The 17469-nt window shown below is 36.0% G+C and overlaps 1 protein-coding gene and 1 non-coding gene across 2 annotated transcripts in view; one reads left to right on the top strand and one right to left on the bottom strand.

The window, feature by feature from the left end:
- Window positions 1-14619: 14619 nt before the first annotated feature.
- TRNAL-CAA (transfer RNA leucine (anticodon CAA)) lies at window positions 14620-14734 on the bottom strand. Its single transcript has 2 exons — window positions 14697-14734; window positions 14620-14665 (listed from the first exon to the last, which is right to left on the bottom strand). It is a non-coding gene; the product is annotated as a tRNA-Leu (tRNA).
- A 221-nt stretch (window positions 14735-14955) lies between these two features.
- Window positions 14956-17469, top strand: part of LOC150106879 (receptor-binding cancer antigen expressed on SiSo cells-like) — a 76621-nt gene continuing 74107 nt past the window's right edge. Inside the window, exon 1 of the mRNA XM_090392788.1 lies at window positions 14956-15138. The gene's annotated coding sequence lies outside the window, so the exon portion shown is untranslated. The remainder of the gene's footprint in view (window positions 15139-17469) is intronic.

The following is a 17469-nucleotide window of genomic DNA, read 5'->3' as shown; positions in this document are numbered from 1 at the left end:
TTACAATTAATCATTTAATTATAACTGAATTATATTAATGAAACCATTTTAAATATTCCATTATCGCTCTCCATAATTCCCACGAATTCTCCTGAAAGTAATCATATTGTTTTTAAATAAAGTTTGAGTTGTTAAAGGATAAAGTACGCATCAAAAACGACTTTTGATTTGTACAATTTGGGATTTCTGTAATAATTATTTGCTCTAGAAATGTTGAAGCGCACAAGGGAAGCGCTGAGTTTCGGGTTGTGTGTGTTGTATATTAATATATTGCTGACATATTCAAAAGATAAAATGTATTGCACAGCGTCAACTACAACAACAATAACAAAAGGAGAGATAGAGACTTATAATTGGTGTAAAATGCTATCGTTTATTTTTCCGTAACGTAATTTTATGAAATTAAAAATGTTTCCCCATTAGGCAGTTTTTCCCGATACTGAACTATATGCTCTAAATTTTCATTAAAAGTTTGAAATGTACGATTCAAAACTGCGATTTTGAAATAAGATTGAATTTTTATATTATATTTTTATAACGGGACTCTATTTTTATAATAGGAATGCTATGACTGTATGATGGAACGATGATAAATCTATTGATTTAAGAGATAGCTTTGATGATAACATGACGGAGTGGAAGTGTCACTCTGATTAACCTATAGGGTTATGTATCCAAATGAAATTAACTGCGTGATTTACATCCCTTCTCAAAGAAAAACGAAAAAAAAAAAACAGTTTTTGACGTTTTTGCTTGGGTCTGTAGAAATGGCATTTGTTTTCATGGTATCAGGAAGTATGACCGTGTGCGAGTTCCATTCTAGTCCCGAACAAAAACTCATAATGGACTATAGGAACTTTTGTAGATTTTTTCAGCCAATTCCTCAGCTAGTTGATTTTTGTCACAGACAAGTAGGTTTATTTCTACCAGAAACTCGGACCTTTAATCCTGTAACTAAAGAAAACGAAAGGTAGAGCACACATAAATATGGATAATGGAATACAATGATGGCAGTAGTTGTTTTCTGTACTATCCTTCTGCATTTCCATGAAATCATTTATTGTTTTCTGCCACTATCAGTGATGGCTAAAGATGTAGTTGTACTGCACATCAGCCTACAAAAAAGTTAGGCCGCTAAACGATCTCATCTACTCCTCTTGAGAAATAAAAGCTGTTAGAGGATTTTATTTTACTTGTCACTGCTTCATACGGTCCACTAGAGCATCCATCCCTTCACGCATGGAGAATTTCCGTTATACATTACTCCCACTGAGAGGTTTTTAACTTTGTCGTTCCCTAATCAGTGTGAATTCAAAAAGAAAAAGTTGCAGATGGTGATTATTTAAATATTTTGGAAATACTTTCTCAGTTACTTCTATATCTGCGACTTAAAAATATTTCGTTGGCAATTTATGAATTTAAGAGGTCGGAAAATATGAAAGTAGTATAGAAGTTGATTTAATTAATAAATTAGTAGTTGACATGAAATTCATAATAATGTAGTTTCATTATGTTCATAAACATAATTTTCTTGCTGGTTTGCTGAGTGGATAATGTGCCTATTGAATGCAACCGATAGGCTATTTTTTCATTCATTGAAATTAAAATGAGTAGCAAATATCATATTCAATTTTGGAATCAACTACAGCTTGAATTAAAAAAACAAACAAACAGATTAATAAAAGTCTACGTTTCGACTATATATGTTATTTAATTATTATTATTATTATTATTATTATTATTATTATTATGAAAAAAAACAATTAATAATAACCAACTGGTGTCATCCTCAGATAAGCTTACATATAAGCTTCGAGGATGAAAGCAGAGAAATTAGTTCTCATCCAAGATGTATCATATGTAACCAAGTGCATGTAATGTACGGATCACATGTAAACCAAAGTATGTAATGTATGTATTATACGTAAACAAATGTATGTAATGTAAGTATCATATGTAAACAAATATAAGTAATGTATCATATGTAATCAAATGTATGTAATGTATAATAACTGTAACAAAAGTATGCAATATAGAGTGATTATATCCATTGATATTATATATAGAGTGTAAAATTGCAAAGAAACATCTGTAATAATCATCATTATGAATGCTATAATAATATATGTTGTAAACAGTTATTGTTATTATTATTATTTAAAAAAAAACTTTATGTACGAGAAAGTATTTGTTATGCATAATTGTCTTCATATATGTCTTCATCAATAAAGTTGTAAAATTGTAAAGTTTCATTGTTCATTGATGCTGCTGTCGATTTTTTTTTTTATTTTAATTATGATTGTGAAAAGTGCATAATGTTAATATACATTCAGCATGTTAATAAAAAAAAGTAATTGTTAATGTGAATTGTGAATAAAAATGAATTGTAAAATTAAAATGTAAATGACAAAATGCAAAAATAGCTGTTTATCTGTTTTAATGTAAAACTGTAAAAATGTTTTTGTTAGGATTACTATTAATTTTAACTTTAATTATGGTATTACATTGTCCTAATCATAATAATTTCAATAACACTTAACAAAATGTACCCTATACTCATGTAATTTCTACGAAAGATAATAAACTGTGTTAAAAATATATATATATATATATCACTATTATTATGGACAACTGCAGAGTCCTTAGACTCATCGAGGGAGACCCTAAACATCATGCCAAGCATTATCTAACATTTGCGCAGTATCTATCATATTTTGCTTTGAATTCATTCACAGTCATGGCACCCATAACAGACTCTGACAACCTATTCCACTCATTCACCACTCTCCAAGCAAAAAATCTAGTCATGATACTTCTGCTAACTACAATCCTGCTCAGTTCCAAGGATGGCCCCTAGTTCTCCCACCACTAGACCTGGTTTGAATATTTTCTTCTCTATTAATCTTATAAAAAACCCTTCAGTAATTTGTATATCTCAATCATATTACCCCTTTAACGCATGCCAACCAATTTCTGTAACCAACAAATCTTCAACCTGTTCTTGTAAGGTTCATTCCGTAGACTTGCTATCATTTGATCACTTGCCTCTGGATCTTCTCCACCTCTTCTTCATCGCCAAGAAACCCAGGTGACAGTTCTGTATGCAGTAGTCAAGATGGGGGGTCTTATGAAGGTTCGATAAAGAGGAACAATAACCTGCTTGTCTCTGCTCGTCAAACTATTCTTCAGTAACTAAGTAATCCAATGAGCTGCTGTAGCCATTTTTGCTATGTGCCCTCAAAACTTTATCTCTCTATCCATTACCACTCCTAAATCTGGTTTCATCAATTTCCTGGAGTACAGTTCCATCAATGTGGTACACAGCTGGTAATCTTCACTTCAAAGTGCATAACCTTTCACTTTGCCACATTAAGCTAACATCCATTCGCCTCAGCCCCTTGCGGTTTCACATGCCATGGCACTAATCCAAACAAGCTCCTAAGCTTGTCATACTTACCAGCCTTGTAATTCCACATAACGATGGTGGTGGTTTTTCCCTTTAGTCGTTTTGTCCGAGCCTAAGTGACCTTTCAAACAAGTACTCTTGCCCACAAAGTGTTCCTGGTGAGATTTTTACAGGGTAGATCACCATTGCTCTCCCCAACTTCCCCATTTTATCCAGGCTCGGGACAGGCATATAACTGACAAATCAGATCTATGACTGTAATCCATTTGCCGGTTTTCCCGTTTTGGGAAACGAAAAACCCGAGTTTCCGAGTAAAAAGAAGAAAACCTACCTCAGTATGAGACCGGTTAACTCATATTTCGTCGAAAGAGACCAGATAAAGGTTCCTCACGTCTTGGAGAATCGAACCCAGGTCTTTCTGACCAAAGAGCTTTGTCTATACTGACCTATGGAGGCTCCAATTCGACATATACCCCCCCTCTTAACTGAAAATTCCATACATTTAGCTACCTCCCAGGTCAAGACCATATGATCAGCTCTCACCAGTTGGTGGCAACATGGTTATATTAGCTATAGACAAATTCTCTGATGCATTTACTAGATCTGGCACTCTCGAAGCGCTAGTATATTCCATCACATGCTGCCTCAGGTAATTATTCCTTAGTAACTGGATAAATTCAATTTCCTTCATCCCACGTGTCCTCTCCTCCTTCTAATCTATATTCCAGTAGTTGAAATCCCCCATAATAATTTCCCACCCTCCAGTCGTTGAGCTTATTTGTCGATGTATACTATTCCCATCATCCTTTTCATTCCCTGGTCTAAAGAAGCATCCAATTGTATATTTTATTCTGCTGGCCTCCACTCACACTAGATAGCCTCAAACGTGCCATTTTCACTAATCTGCAGTTGAATGTATACTCTCTTTAGCTGCAGTTCATTGATTATCATCAATATCACTCTTCCCCATTAATTTCTCTCTATCCTCCCTGAACACACTATATCCTTCATATTCTGTCCCACTAACTATATCATTTTCTGTCTATCCTGATGCTTAAGAGCTATCTCATTCTGATTTGTTAGCGTTGGTAATTCAGGCATTTTATGCACATTCTTACACTCAACTGCCTCACTGATATCTGCCTAGCTTTTCCTCTAAAAGCTCTGAACACTTTTTTCAGATTCTGAACACCAAATCCATTCAGATACAAACCATCCTTGTATATCTCCTTTCGCCCATCAAGTAAAGATACCATCCCCATTATTCGTCCTCCATTATTCCGCCTTCCTCCTCTCTCTCTCTCTCTATCTATCTATATCTGTGTATATATATATATATATATATATATATATATATGTATATATAGTATGCTACTTCACATCTAAAACTACCTAATTCGTCTGGCCTGACCTCTTGTGGTAAAAAATGAAATAATTATAAACAAATATAATTTTGTAAAAAATTTAAGTAAGATTAATAATTACTTACATCAGGCAATCAAAGTTTTCTTGATTATAACATCTGGTTCTGGTACCATACTTTTAGTGTTGATACTTTATTGTAATCATAGATTCCTTTTTATATATCTATTAAAAAACTAGGATCTTTTGTTGGAATTTTTGAATCTATATTTACTTTAAAGTTGTCATTCATCTGTGGCATACCATGCCATACCTAGCAGTACACTATTGGTGACTATGATATATCGCTAGTTGCTGTAATGTAGCCCTGTGTATTTAGATGTATATATTACTGAAGATGACCTTAATGCAAAGGTCGAAGGGCAGAATTTTATTATTAAAGCTTTTTTTTTTAAACATATTTGTGAATATGTTTTGATGATAGATGAATTCACCTGGTGGGAACCCACCGCCTTGCTTATTAGAAGCCCTAAATGGCTTAAAAAAGTTCAATGTTTAGTCACTAACATCCTGAAAATCTAACTTTTAATCGATCAATGTTTTTCTTTTCCTTTTTTTATGTTCGTCCCACATATCAAAGGTCACAAGACCTATAATTCTACAGGTGCTCCATCAAAACTGATGGATAAGTGATTAAAGTGACAAATTTAGCCTAAAGATATTGATATATTTCGTAAAGGGTGGGAGGTTGTACTCAATGGGGAAATCAGTATGCAGGAGACTATTCCAAAGAATAGAGGTGGATGGAATGAAGGAAGATGATGAGAAGTTACTTCAGTGTGTTCGGAGCTGGACAGCGTATGGGTGTAAGCCAGTGGCTGCTATCGTGTAAAATCCTTGCTGTTGTTTTTCGTTCTAAACATTACTTCTCTTCCTCTCAATTCCTGACACTTTTTATAAGTCGCAAATCCGTCTAACTTTGGAGTACTGTTCCAACATTTGGGATGGAGCACCCAAGCTCTCTAAGAATTCTTGATGATATTAGAGAACGGAAATCCGCTTAATAAACATCTCTTTCCTCACATACTGTATTCTATTTAGTCTCTTTATCATAGGCAGTCTGTTTCAGAATTGTGCCTGTTCTATAAGTACGGAACTTTCATGGGCACTGCCCCTATGAATTGACTGTTACCATTCCTCCACTCTCTTCTAACCATAGAAGAATAGAGTTAGAAGAGAGTGGAGGAATGGTAGCAGATCATCAAGAATTATTAGAGAGCTCTTGGGTGCTCCATCCAGAATGTTGGAACAGTACTCCAAAGTTAGACGGATTTGAGACTTATAAAGTGTCAGGAATTGAGAGGAAGAGAAGTAATGTTTAAACGAAAAACAACAGCAAGGATTTTAGATGATAGCAGCCACTGACCTACACCTATCCGCAAGTTTGTTTCACTTGGTAAGACTATAGATTATATATTCAGTTCAATCGTCGATCCAAGTATAAGCAAACAAAGTTTGCGCTTGAAGTATCTTCAGGACTGGCGCAACTCGTGGTAAAGGTGAAATAATAAACTTAGTTTGATCCTTTATCCAAGTGTGAGCAAACAAATTTTGCGCCTGAAAATATAGTATGGGTAGTGGCCCTTCCCTTAATGCATAACATCATACATATCGGCAAGGAGATGTGTTTTGCATTATGGGAGATACTGAGATGGGAATGATGGTAGCTTGGCCACCTTCGCTACGAGTTGCCTGGTGTTGTACTACCTTACCCCAGTCCTAAAGATATTTTCAGGCACAAACTTTGTTTGCTCACACTTCGATAAAGGATTAAACTAAATTTATTATAGTCTTACTAAGTGACAAATACACTTTCAAAAGGTGGAAAAAGTTCTCATCACTTGCCTTAGTATCTTTCATAATGCAAAGTACATCTCCTTCCGGATATGTATAATACTATGCATTAAGGGAAGGGCCACTACCCAAACCGGTTTCGGCTTTTATTGAGGTGCTGTTTAAGTAAAGATCTCTCTAAATAATAAGTGGTCCTCCAGACCACTCCCTACGAGTGACCGAAGGCCCGTTCAACTCAGCGTTGTTCCACTCAGTGACAGGCTCACCTAACCGAGAACTTAGCGTTGTTCCACTCAGTGATAGGCTCACCTAACCGAGAACTTCTCAGCGTTGTTCCACTCAGTGACAGGCTCACCTAACCGAGAACTTCTCAGCGTTGGCTCTACCCAATGGCAAGCTCATCCCCACCACCAGATAGAGCCATAATCTCAGCGGCGGACCCACTCAGAGACAGGCAAAAACCTACTCCAAGCAGAGTCTCTCATACCACAAGGAAAGGAATTACTTCCACCTTGGTATGACCACCTCTGGTCATACCAAGATGCAAGACGTTGCTGACTATAAGGGTGAAGCAAAATGCTTTTATAATCCCTGCTATCTGATAAGGTTGCTGTGTGAGGAAAAGTTTATGCGCTAAGTGCTCTGCCTGAGTGGGTGCGATTTAAAGATCTTCATTTGGAAGTAGGATGGCCTTGGGTCTCCTATATTTGGAGAAGTCTGTTTCATCATAATTTGCTGCTTGTTGCACTAATTCATTTGGATGTGAAGAGGATGCTGAGAAGAACTTTACTGCCGAAGACTGCAGGAAAGAGTAGATGTAGAGGATATTTGTATCCCGGTGGAGTTGGACATTTCTGACATACCATGGTGCATTTAAGATCATGCGGAGACATTTGTTTTGCACTCTCTGTAGTTTGAGGATATTTGTACTTAAGGTATAGCTCCAGGCTGGGGACGCATAAGTAATAATGGGTCGAATCATCAACTGATAAAGGAGCAGTTTTATTTTGGTATCCAGCTTGCTATTCCTATTGATAAGAGGGTAAAGCTGTACAATGACTCTTGATGCTTTTGTACATGAGGCTTTTATATGTGGACTGAAGGTTAGTTTTCTGTCCAGCAGCACACCCAGATATTTGGCTTCTGCTTTCTAGGGAATCTTGATATTGAATAGGAAGATGTCATCTTTGGGAGATATTGAGTTTTTAGTGAAGAGCATGGCGATACTCTTCTGAGGGGTTACTTGCAATCTCCATTCCGAGAACCAGTGCTCTAATCTCTGCAGGTTTTCTTGCAGTTTCTTGGTGACAAGATGCGGTATAATAGATCTGGTTAGTATAGTTGTGTCGTCTGCGTATAGGGCAATGATGGATGACATTGGATTATGCGGAATGTCCGCCATGTAAATCGTGAAAAGTATCGGTGCCAGTAGGGACCCTTGAGGCACTCCTGCCAAGATGCGTCGCTGGGTAGATGATATATCATTTAGTTTGACTTGCATTCGTCTGCACTAAGAAATGACTTTATAATTTGGACTAGATCTAATGGAATGCCAGCTAAAATCAACTTGTATAGTAGTCCAAAGTGCCATAATTTGTCGAACGCCTTTTTTAAGTCAAGAAAAACTGCTCCAGTGTATTGGTGCCAATTGTAACTTGTGGTAATGAATTCGATTAGTCTATGAATTTGTTGGGTGGTACTGTGAAACTGGCGAAAACCAAACTGTTCTGAAGGAAGGATGTTTAATTTTTTTACTGAAAGTTGAATTCTGGAAAGGATAGCTTTTTCTGCTATTTTGCCCAAATTAGAAATCAGACTTATGGGACGATAACTTTGATGCTGCTGAGGATCCTTGCCCGGCTTGTATATAGGAACTACGTCTGCCAACTTCCATGCAGAGAGAAAGTACTTAAACCTGAACATAGCATTTATTATTGTTGTAAGATATACGATGGCCTTTCGGGGTAACAGTTTAATAACTTTGTTGGATATGCCGTCAGGCCCTGCAGCTTTTTTATTCTTTAAGTTCTTTATAATGTCATAAATGTTTTGATGGTGGGTTATAAGTGAGTTGGATGGTACAGGTATCAGGCCGTTTTAACACGTGTCTGACGTGGCGGTGGACTTTGTAAATATGATTGAAATTTAGATTATTGTATGAAGGGCTACACTGTTTTTCTAAATTTTTAGCTATAGTTTCGGCTTTTTCTGCATCTGTGTAAACAATGTTCAGGTCAGATTTGAGAGGAGGAAGAGATTTGTTTTTGTTTTTGATGTTTCTCAGGAACTTCCAGACGGTTTGATCACCAGGTGATATGGAAGCTAATTTGTCTTCCCATAGTTTGTTTCTGTGGACTTTAAGTGCATCTCTCACTGCACTGTTTATTTTGTTGAGATATTTTTTGTCTTGGAGTGCTCTGGTATTGTGGTATCTTTTTCTTGCTTTATTTTTTTCCATGATTAGGTTCATTATGTCATCTGGTAGTCGTTTAGGCTTGAAAGCAAATGTTTCTGTGGACTTTAAGTGCATCTCTCACTGCACTGTTTATTTTGTTGAGATATTTTTTGTCTTGGAGTGCTCTGGTGTTGTGGTATCTTTTTCTTGCTTTATTTTTTTTCCATGATTAGGTTCATTATGTCATCTGGTAGTCGTTTAGGCTTGAAAGCAGTTGAATTTGAGGTGATAGATGCTATGGCTATGTTGATTTGATCAGTAACTTTATTGACTGCAGAATCAATTTCTTCCTTGAAATTAATATGAGGGACTGGATCAATGTAGTTTGGAAGCATTTTGGATAGTTTTTCCAATGGAATGAAGGTGTAAGGCGAAGCGGGAAGTTCCCTCTGATAACCCAGTTGGAGCAGAATAGGATTGTGGTCTGATGATAATTCATTCAATGATTCCAGGGTGTACTGCAGGTTGACATTCTGAAGGACAGCTATATCCAAGACGTCGGATGAGCCAGTCGGACTGTGGTGAGTTGGCACTGAGGGGCCAGCCACAGCTGCGCAATTTGAGCTTGTGTAGTTAAAGAGGATGCGACCATTCCTATTTATAGACTTACTGTCCCAGGCGTGATGTTTTGCGTTTAAATCTCCAGCGATAATAACCGGTAGTTTAACTCCGAGGATAGCATCCAGATCTGTGGTCAGCAATGTTTTTGATGGTGGGTTATAAGCAGCATAGATTTTTATGTTTCCGACAAAGTTTGTGATGACATTGATACCTGCGACTTCGAGATTAGTGGTTGTAGGAATGGCTACAGCATGATGATTGATGTGATTTTCGATGAGGATGGCTGTACCACCACCGCTGTAATCCAGCCTATCATTCCTGTAAAGTTGATATCCTTTGAATTTAGGATTGTCAGCAGGTCTCAGATGAGTTTCATTAATTAATAATATATACGGATTATATCTGTCATCGAATTCCTGCACTTCTAGTGCAGGATTTTATTTTTAAAGCCGTTGGCATTCCATGCAATAATCATTAGAGAATCCGGGGTAAATTTTTTCCTATGCATTGGAGAGTGCAGATAAAATGGACTGTGTTTGCTACAAGAAACTTTTTGTAGTGCTGAGTGATGGATTTGCGTTACTGGAATCCTGTAACATATTTACAAGAGAAGACGTGATGATGGCTGTTATATTTGAATGTGGATTTGGCATATTCTGGTCACAGACCTCTTATTTGGGGCGTGCCACGTCAGCATATGTTCTTGTTTAGTGTTGAAGATTTATTTTTTTTGGGGGGGCTCAGTTGATGGTGGGTGAACACCTGTCATCTTGTTCAAACTAATAGGAGCCTGATGTACTTGAGCTTCTGGGACTCTCGTTTCTGATAGTGAGGTAGATTGACTGATTAACTCAGTTTGCCTGTTTTTGGGTGGCAAATGCATCCTCTGTAATTTGCAGGGTGGGGGCCACCACCACAATTAGCGCACTTAGCCGGGGTGGGTTTTGGCTTGGAGCAGGTATGTGTGGGGTGGGTGTCACCACATTTTAAACATCTGTATTGAGCTTTGCACAACTTCTGGGCATGACCAAATTTTTGGCATCTATGGCACTGCCCAGAGGAGGCCCTCTTCCTAAGTGGCTCCGGTGAGATCTTAAGCCCACAGATTGTCTTCAAGTTATAAATATTTTTATAGATATTGTGTATTTCCACCAATACTAGAGGCATAGGGGTCTTGTTTGATCTGTACATTCTGCTAACCTTTATGGGAGGCAGATCTTGCATGTTGAGGTCAGCAGCTATTTCAGCTGTTTCAATGTCTTCATATACTCCTCGGAGTACCACTTTTAAATTTTTTTCCGAGGTAAGTGTGAAGGTATGGTATTGTATACCTCTTACATCCAATTCCTTGGTTAAATGTCTATAGTCAGTCACTGTAGCGGACTAAATTTTGATGCCCTCCTTTGTGTTCTTGGCAGTAGAGTAATTTATCTGCAGGTTGGCCATGGTGGCTCTTAAGGCTGTCCATCTCTGCTTTTCCCTAAGAATGACTGGAGGCACATTTTCATTGGTGGAGGCAGAGGAATTCATCTTCATCCATGCCATTTTCGTTTGCTGACTCCGAGCGAGAGTTTTGCGTTTTTTGCGCGCGTGCGTCTCTCCTTGATCTGAATGAGTAGAGTCCGAGATTACTAGATTTAATTTTTCCTCCCTTTTGAGGAGCGTCTTCATTTTGATCTTCATCAGTCGCGGGCAAAGAGTAAAAATTTAGGAAGCCGGGCCATTCAAGCTCGAACGTCTTAAGGAGTTTCTTTATGAAGCTGAATGCCAGTCCTTTATCTAGAGAGTCTATAATGATGTCAGGATCTATCATGTTTGATGGCCATTTGAGCTTAAACTTCCTTTGAAGTTTCTTTACAAGAATAAGCGCTGGCTCTTCATTCAGAGAATCTGTGAGGGCGTCCAAATCTAACGCATTCATCATTAACGATTTGCGTATAAACGCAAGTAATTCCTGCAAATATATGGATCTGAAATAGATGTGCTAACAATGGCGATTCTAACGGCTGTTAGGCCTAACGAATCTCCCTCGTTGCAATTACAATCTACTTACCTTTGCTGCTGTTCTTAAATACAGTATAATCCGTAATTGAATAACTTTAATCACGTCTCTGCTAGTTAATCTAGCTGCTACACTACAAAACTAAAGTTTTTCATATTTGATTAACACGTTCTACCGAGAAGAAAATCCACAACTGTCATCAACGAAATGCCATGCTGATCTGTGTGCGCGCATAAGTCATACCAAGGTGGAAGTAATGGAGAAGTCATATTTATCTATACAAGTTGCCAAAAGGTGTCACACCTTATTATTAAATTACTCTGGATTAGAGAAAGATGTTGGAAGTGTTTTCACTTGGTTAAACTATAAATTATATATTTAGTTTAATCCTTTATCCAAGTGTAAGCAAACAAAGTTTGCGCCTGAAGTATCTTCAGGACTAGGGCAACTCATGGTAAAGGTGGAATAAGTTCTCATCACTTGCCTTAGTAACTCTCATAATGTAAAGCACATTTCCTTGCGGACATGTATAATGCTATGCACTAAGGAAGGCTCACTACCCAGACCGGTTTCCCTGTAATAAGTGTGGGATTACCTCTCCAAAAACTTCTGGGATCCCCAGATCACCTAATTATGAGCGACCCTCAGGATCAAAAACTCAACGTTGTTTCCTCAGTAACAGGCTCACCCTGTCACCGAGAAGAGCTCTCAGCATTGGTTCTACCCTGTGGCAAGCTCATCCCACCACCACCGAACAGAGCTGCTCATATTTTTCATTTGAGGGGTAACAGCAACAGCCGTGCTGCCTCAGTAAACTTCATTGGCTACAGAACGGCTATTCACCAAACAGGCGTCCAACCGGATTCGAACTAGAGGTTTTGTCAGTGGGAGGCTGACCCAGAGGTGGTGATACCAAGGTGGAAGTAATGTGAATTGAAAACTTTTTTCAATCAGCTATTTTTCAATACAAACAAAAAATTTCAAACTAACAGGAGGTGCTGTAAATTTTTGTGATGGTTATTAATGAGAGTTTATACTTTTTTTTAGAATGTATAAATATATAAATATTTGATTTATTCAAATAAAATTTAATTTTTGTTTAATTTGGATTAAATGCTATCTATTGTAAATATTAATATAAAAAAAATATTCTTTATATTGTTATTATTATTATTTTTTTTTCTTTTGAGTTGTCATAATCATTATACTATTATTTTATGTCTTGTAATGACTTAGAATAAATAAAATTTTTGTTATTAATTTTCCAATTTATTTATATTCAATTTTTCACTTCCCTTCAATTCTAATTAGTGCGGATTTTTTAGTCGAAATTTTTTTGCGGCCCACATGAGATACAGTTTTATAGCAAATGGCCCGCAGTTCATTGAGTTTTACACTCCTGACATACACAGTCCCCTGCAAAATAGTTCACTTAAATATCACGCACACTTGTAAAGGCTGGCTGAAGTCCGAGAAATCTATCTATCTATGTGTGTGTGTGTGTGTGTGTGTGTTGTCCACCCACTATATGTTATAAACCTATAGTGCATTAGTACTGTGGGCGGGTTAAGGACTTTTTTGTATTTTTTTATTTATTTTTGCATAATCCAGATCTACAAGCAAGGCCTGTAGATCTGTGTGATCAAGGAGCTGGTTTCCCTGTTTTGAGGGACGAAAAATCCAACTTTCCGGGAGAAGTCTCTCCACCTCCATATGAGACTGGCTATTAAACCATTTGATTGAAAAAGCCTCATTTAGGACACACGGAATTTACAGACAAAAAATACTAGTGGTGGTGATGAGCAGTAGATGATGGAAACGGAGAGTTGAAGAGTAGGTGCCCTCTCCCGATGAGTCTTTGGACTCCTTGGAGGTGTCACGAAATAATAATAATAATAATAATAATAATAATAATAATAATAATAAATGTTCCCTCACGTCATAGACGAGATTTGAACCTGGATCTTTCCAATCAAAGGACTTGTCTATGCCAACTGAGAGACTAATTATCCATCTTTAATTTTGTGATTATCCGTTTTGGATTCTAGAATAATTGGTTATGTTAGTTCAATGTTTCTATTAATGTAAACTCGAAAACCAAGTAGTAATATTAAGAATCTAAGATTTTGAATGCAATCAGTTTATTTCCTTAATGTAGATAATTGATTTTTTTTTTTTTGTAATTCATTCAACTGAACAATTTATTTGATATAACTGTTGAATTATTATATATGCGCAAAATTTCTTTAATGAATTTTATTTAAATATTTGTATTTCAGAATTTATTTAGTATCCTTAGTACTTGCATATTCCTATAAGAAAATATTTGATGTATAAGGCATCTGTATACGGACTCTGTTGCATTTGTGAATAAGCCCAATAAAAATAAGTAATAAATATTATTTATAAAATGTGAATACCGTCTTTTTAACAATCAATATTAAATGCTGTTTATCTAATTTAAAAGTCAAATGAACAGAATGACTCTTCTGAATGGAAGCGGATGAGGTGTTTTCTTCTCTTCTTCACGAAATCAAACCTAAATGATGCTGTGAATTTTCAGTTAAATAATTAATGGAACTTATTTGTATGCTTTTTTTTTTTTTTAATTACATTACGAACTAAGTTTATGAAATGAACATTATTGGCAAACAGGTCAAATAAGTTATATTAATAAGATAATAATTGTCATGAAACTAAATAAATATTTCTCAGTCCCTCTTTTCATATCAAAATAACTTAATTCTTAATATTTGTTAATTGTTTCGTCTGCATGAATAGCATTTAATTCAAATAATTATATGTATTAAGTTGGATGAAACGAAATGCTCTAAATGAAATTCGTAAGAAATAACGTGTATAAATTCCATTGTTTATAGTATTATCATATCTTTAGAAATTAACATAGTCATTTTGCGAGAAAAAAATAAAAAATAAAAGAAAAATAAAAGTAAAGTTATGCGCATCATAAAAAGTTTCTGTCAGGAGTGGGATTCGAACCCACGCCCACATACGTGGACCAGAAATCACAGCCCATTTACTGGGAAGGGTTAAACCTTGAGTCTGGCGCCTTAGACCGCTCGGCCATCCTGACAACTGTAAAATTGTGCATCAAATTGATATTTATAATAAAATAGATAAATACAGTATCATTCTTTATTTTATGTGATGAAAATGTAAATATTTTATTGCATATCATTATGAAGCCAATTAAATAAGATTGAGTTATAAAGAAATCTAAAAAAAGTAATCGATGATTATTAATAAAAAATTATGTTGCTTGTGCATCCTACATACAGCACATACTAAGCCTAATTTGTTATGGCAGTTTCTTCTCTGTAAATAAAAATTTGTTTAACTTTTTTTAACTTATTAGATATCATTTCACGTGACCTTAGAATATAAATAATACTTTTGTTTTGTGCCTTGTTTATAATAACGAGAAAATAATTCAACACTTATGCAGAACATTTGTTTAGCACCAAAGTCTTATTGCTGGTAGGTACCACCTGCTTCTTCTAGTTTATTGCTGTTTCGTTCTTATCGTCGTATTATTCAGAGTGAATTTTACAAGATATAGAATGATTAACATTAAAAGCATTTTTACGATATTTGATATATATGCATTCGTTTATTTATTGTTTTAGTTAGTTCTCAGTTGTAATTTTTATAAATACAAAATGTGTTAATATCTTTGAAACGTATTAAGTTTGTTACACCTTCATATTTTACTATCACATATTTATTTCTGATCAAATCACTTTAGATTGGATGATATCATTCATAATAGACATATAGTGAAGGGGCAATATTCACTGAATTAATTTATTTCTAGAACTTGTAAAACTCAACAGGTGTGTTATAATTTCAAGATGAGTAGTTAAGCCTCCCACATACATGGATATTTTTAAAACTTTTCTGTGACAGTTTATTCTTACAAATTTTTAACATTAACATCATAATATGTGACATTTTAGAATATGAAATGGCATATAAAATTTTTTAGAAAATAAAATAAAAGTTGATTATGGAAAACCACCAGTATTCTTATTCAAATCAAATTCTTTCTCTTGCTTGACACATATCATAAATTTCTTTGACTTGACTGCACATCTCTTCCCACTGTACCTTTCCTTTCCTTATCATTCTCTGTCACTTCTGGCCATTCCTTTTATACTGTTCATATATCTGATAATGTAGGAATTCTGGCAACCCTTTACTTGCTTTGATGCAGTTTTTTTTTTTTTCTCTCACAGCATTCACCTAAATTTATTCTTCTTTTCTTATGACCTTATTTATTTACATACCTCTTGCTATGTTATACATGGCTTGTCAGCTGTGTTTTAACTGTTACTTATGCCCTGTCTGCCTTCTTCCTTTATAGCTCATAATTTCATAGTGCTAATGAAGTTTATTAGGGAGCATTTCCAAAATCATTTACTTTACAGTTCCTTATATTTTATGATTGTCCTCTAGGTTATCAGAACTATTGGCTACTCTGTCCAATCTTTATATCTTAAGTAAAGAGAGAAATTTTATTCTTAATATTTGACCTGAAATCATTTCTGAATATGTTAAAAGAAGGTCCTAATCAGCGATGTGCTAGTGGCTTGCACAATTCAGTTGGTAAATTTTCAAGAATTTTGCATCTAAAATGTCACATATTATGATTTTAATGTCAAGTCAGTTGTTAAACCAACAATGGCTATAAACTAAGATGAAAAGCCAAAACAGCTATTTTTTTCTGGCGAGGTTGATAAGTTAAGGGGATAAAAATCCCTTATTGTTTTTCAGCCAGTAAGTGAAACTAAGATCGAAAACTACGATCTGAACGTTTCATGTCGACGAACTGTCTGCGGATCCAAGCATAAGTGACCACTTGGTAGTGCCACACCACGGCAACTCGTTGCAAAGGTGGAGCAAGATCCCTCACTATTCTTGATATTTTCTCATAATGTAAAAACACACAGCTCCTAGGAGATGTAGGTCTAGCTACTCACTGATGAGACCTCAAAAAAGGTTGAAACCGGTCTGGGTAGTGACCTCTCCTCATAATGTAAAACAGTACTACATCTCCTAGGAGCTGTGTGTTTTTACATTATGAGAAAATATCAAGAATAGTGAGGGAGCTTGCTCCACCTTTGAAACGAGTTGCCGTGGTGTGGCACTACCAAGTGGTCACTTACGCTTGGATCCGCCGACAGTTTGTCGACATGAAACGTTCAGATCGTAGTTTTCGATCTTAGTTTCGCTTACTGGCTGAAAAACAATAAGGGATTTTTATCCCCTTAACTTAATGGCTATAAACTATAGTGCAGCACTCATGTCAATCAACAATGACTAGCTGCATAGGAAAATGAACAAAATTCATCCAGGGTGCACTCATTTCAACATCCTTTTTTGCATCCTTTCTCTTATTCAGTTCTCTATTGCCACAGCCTGCGTAGCGATTATCCCTGCTAGCAGCTTTACAGGAATATTATTTTCCAACAAACATTTATTATTATTAGAATGGGGCAACTCCAAGGAGTCATCAGACTCATCGAGGTAGACCCTAACATCATGTCAAGAACAACTATTCAACATTCACACAGTATCTATCATACCTTGCCTTAAACTCACTCACCGTCATAGCACCCACAACAGACTCTGGCAGCTTATTCCACTCATTTACCACTCTAAAAGTAAAGAACCCAGCTCTAACACCCCTGCTAACCACACTCTTGCCCAGCTTCCATAGGTGTCCCCTAGTTCTCCCACCACCACCAGTCATGATCTCAAGAATATCTTCTGAATTAATCTTATAGAAACCCTTCAGTAATTTGAATG

This window comes from Typopeltis vanoorti, chromosome 5 (assembly GCF_054136105.1).
Source record: "Typopeltis vanoorti isolate ZY-2024b chromosome 5, IOZ_Tvanoo_1.0, whole genome shotgun sequence".
In the NCBI taxonomy this organism is placed as follows: Eukaryota; Metazoa; Arthropoda; class Arachnida; order Uropygi; family Thelyphonidae; genus Typopeltis; species Typopeltis vanoorti.
The sequence above is the reverse complement of the archived record's forward strand: the minus strand, read 5'-3'. Positions and strand labels throughout refer to the sequence as shown.